General features: G+C 33.3%; 1 long non-coding RNA gene across 2 annotated transcripts; it reads right to left on the bottom strand.

The window, feature by feature from the left end:
- Positions 1–1,716: 1,716 nt before the first annotated feature.
- LOC112095022 lies at positions 1,717–4,497 on the bottom strand. Of its 2 annotated transcripts, XR_002903736.1 has the most exons (4): positions 4,356–4,497; positions 3,203–3,590; positions 2,656–2,809; positions 1,717–2,098 (listed from the first exon to the last, which is right to left on the bottom strand). It is a non-coding gene; the product is annotated as an uncharacterized LOC112095022 (long non-coding RNA). The 2 variants fall into 2 exon arrangements; XR_002903734.1 differs by lacking the exon at positions 4,356–4,497 and having other exon boundaries at positions 3,203–3,684.

Genomic DNA, 4,497 nt, shown 5'->3' with positions numbered 1-4,497 from the left:
AAGATTTGGAGAGTGGGAGAAAATATTTGAGAGGAAATGGTGTGTATGGCCGGATTTTTGATGTGGGAAAAAGGAGAGGAGAAAAAAAATGAGGCTTATCCTATGATGGTTCCTTTTATAGGCAACTTGGAAATAATTTTTTTTAACATCACATCAACTCCTTCAATCAACCAAATTTTGGTTCAATTCTCCCCTTTCTTGGCCGGTTATGGAAGGAGAAAATGAGAAGCAAAATTGTCATTAATTCCCCTTCAACCACTACCATCACATCACACCATAACTTGTAACCTTTTATCACACTCAACTAGCCAAATTTTGGCTCTATTTCTACTATACATGGCCGGCCAAGTGGAGAATGAGAGAGAGAAAAATAAATCCTACCCCTTGTACTTTAGTCCACTCTCTTAAGTTACCTTTGAATCAGGTAAAAATCATACTGACTGTAAAGGGTACTTAGCTGACAGGAAATTCTTGTTTCTGACAGTTCTTTTTTTTTTCTACTACTTATTTACAGTTCAACTTTTAAATCCTCATCTGCTTTGATATCACGTTAAATTCTTACTCGCGTAATATCTTAAACTGTTTCAAGTCTTGAAATTAATTCTAGACTGAATAAATTCTAAATTTAACTTTTCTGCATTATATCCCGGGAATGACATTATTTCTGACGGTGTCAACTCCTTAGCTCACATTGTACCCTTCTACTATAGGTATCTATCTTGTGACTTTAACCTAGCTGTCTGGCAATTAAGGATTTTCTCTTCTTTAAAAATGTCAGTGCGTTTTTTTTACGCTGCTAACATCATGCTGTGTTTGGAGATTCTTGAAATTAAGATTCTCAAACTATACTTGTACTGAAAATTATTCTGCCTTAAAGTATGGCAAGAATTTATCGATCGAATTTACTTGATCGAAAACATGAACTTAACATGAAATCTGCTACAGAATTTAGGAATACATATATTGATTCCATAAATCCTTCAGTCACATAATAATTTCTAGGAAAATCCTTGGCTTAAATAAATAAATTGTATTATTTAAAGTCTGAAATTTTCTCAGTCATTACAGAAACAATAAACGACAGCATGAGCAAAAAACAAAAAAAAAAAAACAAGAAAAAAAAAGGAAAAAAAGGAAAAAAGGGAGAAGTGACAATAGTGACCATTGACCAATACAAACTTCAAATATGTCTCTACGAAATCTAATTTCATATGGTCTTTGTAATATGAAAAATGATCTAAGAAAAAAGTATTTCTAAATGACCCGTTAAAATAATAATACTTAAATACATCTCTATTTAAACAATTTTATTTTACACAACCATTTCAATTGTTATTTCCTTTTTGAATGAAACTTCCTAAAAAATCGTTCTCTTTTTTGGATGAAACTTCCTCAAAAGAGGAGAACATTATTAAAGAAAGAAAAGAGTAAAAAACAAAGAACAGAAACTCAATCTCTATACATCAAAAATCAAGATAATCAGGATAAGAAATTCACCACATCCTATCCCTGTTCATTATCCTAAGATTGGCCAATTTGTCAGTGCAACAATTAGCTTCCCTATATGCATGAAAAAACCTAAAAACCATTTTCTGAGACAACTATATAGCCCGATTCCACTCATTCCTCATTTTTCAAGGCACATCCATAGAATCTGTTTTAAGAAGCAAAATGGCCAAAAAAGAATCACTTTCAAGCCAAAACTTACGCCAACCATTCTCATAATCAATAAAAATGGCATTGATAATAGCTCAAATCTCCGCTTCAAAAGCAAAACACTCTCTTCAAGAAAAATACTAAAACAACCACACACAAAGCCTCAAAAATTCCTGAAAAATCCCCTTAAGCAACTAGACAGATTTGGGTTAACATGCATGATGCAACTTTTGAAGAACTAGTTTATCCTCATAAGAGTTTAAAGAAACCCCCAGATTAAAATAACTAGAACCCTTCAAAGAGCTAAAAATGAGAACCAAAGCAGAATGAAAGGATGGATTGAAATTCTCATGACGAGCTTTGTTCCTGAAATCCCAAATCACCCAACAACGAGTAACACAACCAAGCAACCAGTAATTCTTGATCTGCGGACTGAGGGAATCTGAAAGAATAGAAGCCACAAAATCAGCAACACCATTTTTCAGATTGATCTTTCTTTTTAAAGACAGCCCCAATCCACTTCCAAAGATATTTAGCAGCGAGCATTTTAAAAAGAGATGAGTTATGGACTCCTCATAAAAACCACAATACTACAACAAGAAGCCATACTAATCCCTCTCTTTATCAATTTTTTGTTAGATCTCCACATCATAATCCCTCTTTGTGAATTAATCTACATAATGATTTGTAACAACCGCCAGTTTCTAGATTTATTCCAAATCAGAAAACAACGGAATTGTAACCTTCAGAAATAAGAGACCAACAATGAGGAAAAGCCTCTTTTGGAGCCATTAGAGACTTCCCACTGACCATTCAATGAGTTTTTTTTATGCTGAAAACATTCTCTTGATAAAACTAACAAACGCATTTTTAAAAATGATTTCTGTCTGAGATTGAAAACGTTTTCATTTTCATTTTCATACAAAAAATAAAATTATTTTGAAACTAGTTCCAAACGCGCCCCTAGTTTCTTCACTGAGAATGAAAGAATTCAAAAACCTTAAAATGAACTGTCGTCGATTGCCATATGCCACATTATTTAACAGTTGATGGAATATTCCAGAAGAAAGCATATATAATCTGATCTGAGCTTGGCAATTCTCATTTTCCAATTTCCATTAGGAAGCCTTCATCTGCCAAATGCGTGTGCATCCTGCAAACAATAGCAAAAGGTAACATTCTATATGGGAACCAGATGAGTACCGTAGAACAGCTACATATAAAAATAAAATAACAATTCATTGTACAATTCATAAAATAGATCAAAAATAGATAAGCCCACAAGAAGCTTTGGACAATTTTCCAGTATTAATTTCTTATTGACCATTCGTTTCATTCGAGCATGTTTTCAAACGTCAGCGATTCTAGCGATCTGAATGAAGGACAAGTACCGCAATGAAACTCATCACCTACTGACACCACACTATCTAATCCATCAATTGTAAGATCTCTGATATCTGCCCAAGTGGCGGTAAAAACCAACAATTTTTGCAGTTTCTTAGGCAAAATGATACCAAATTAGAGAATGAATCCGAGAATGTTATACCTCTGTAAGACTCAAATTCAAGATCTCTCAAGTTCGTATGAGGTCGAAGCGCATCGAGTACGTACTTGTCTTTCTTCTTGTGAACTCTCATCATCAGCAACGGCATCAGCCTTCCATCTGATCAGACTTAGTTCTGTAAGGCACCTCTTATCCTTCAAATTAGCCTCCAATGCCTCCATTGCGTTAACAACGTTTTCAATCCCTGAAATTTTAAGCTTTCCATGCAAATGTTGAAGCTCTTTCAACTCATTAATTCTTAACGCACTCTGCTTGTCTCCCAAAACCATCTTCTGTAAAGTTCGCTAGCCTTTCATGCTGCTAATCTGCAGTGGCATCTCTTCTAAAGGTAGACCTTTAACGTCCAGATGTCGCAAATTGATTAAGCTTCCTTGGCAATCGAGTAAGATGCCGACATGTATTGTCCGGAAATTTCATTAGTATAAATCCCGATAATTATCGGGATTAAGATAATGAATTTTTCGTTAATTCGTATATTTTGATAATACGAAATTTTATGCTAACTAAGGTAAATTATTTGATGACAATTAATTTCAAAGTGTTACGTTTATTCTCAAATGTGAGTTTCAGTGACAGAAATTCTCGGATAAAATATTTCATAAATTTCAAAACATAAGTAAAATTATTGGAGACCGATAACCAAAGACCGCAAATTCCCGCTGAGACGGGATACATAATAAGAAATCGGAATATTTATTACTCCGTAATATTAGAAGTTTAAATTTAGAAAGAATGTTAATGAAACAGATAAAATTTAGTTATAACAGTATAAAAAAAATAACAGTCCATCAACAGTTATAACAGTACAAAAACTAATCCAACAATAGTTCATTAAAACAACAGTTTTTACCGGTATGGTAAAGTAGCAGTCCTATACCATAAAAGTTCTCTAAATTATTTAATTTACAAATGTGTTTTTAGCAAATTTTGTAATTATATTATAAAGAAAATTTCATTTTAAAGTTATACAAACCCCTGCAATTTAGTTGTAAGATCATTTCTTCATTGATGAAGAGAATACAACAAAAGAAACTACAAACACTAAGGTAAAAGAAAGCCAAACAACAATGAAATATTTAAGAAGCAAAGCAAAAGCAGTAGAAGAAACAAGTATGAGAAGACAGTAGCAACATACCTAAGCACCAGTATCCATAATTTCAAGAGTCAGAGCTGTTCACCGATTCAATTCCAACCAACTTCAGAAATAACTCGCCGATTATTGTACTTTCAGCTCTCAACAGGCCCAGTAGTCAAGAAAGTTATTGAAGATATGCAGA

The sequence above is a fragment of the Morus notabilis genome, unplaced genomic scaffold, assembly GCF_000414095.1.
Source record: "Morus notabilis unplaced genomic scaffold, ASM41409v2 Scaffold1265, whole genome shotgun sequence".
Classification (NCBI taxonomy): Eukaryota; Viridiplantae; Streptophyta; class Magnoliopsida; order Rosales; family Moraceae; genus Morus; species Morus notabilis.
The sequence above is the reverse complement of the archived record's forward strand: the minus strand, read 5'-3'. Positions and strand labels throughout refer to the sequence as shown.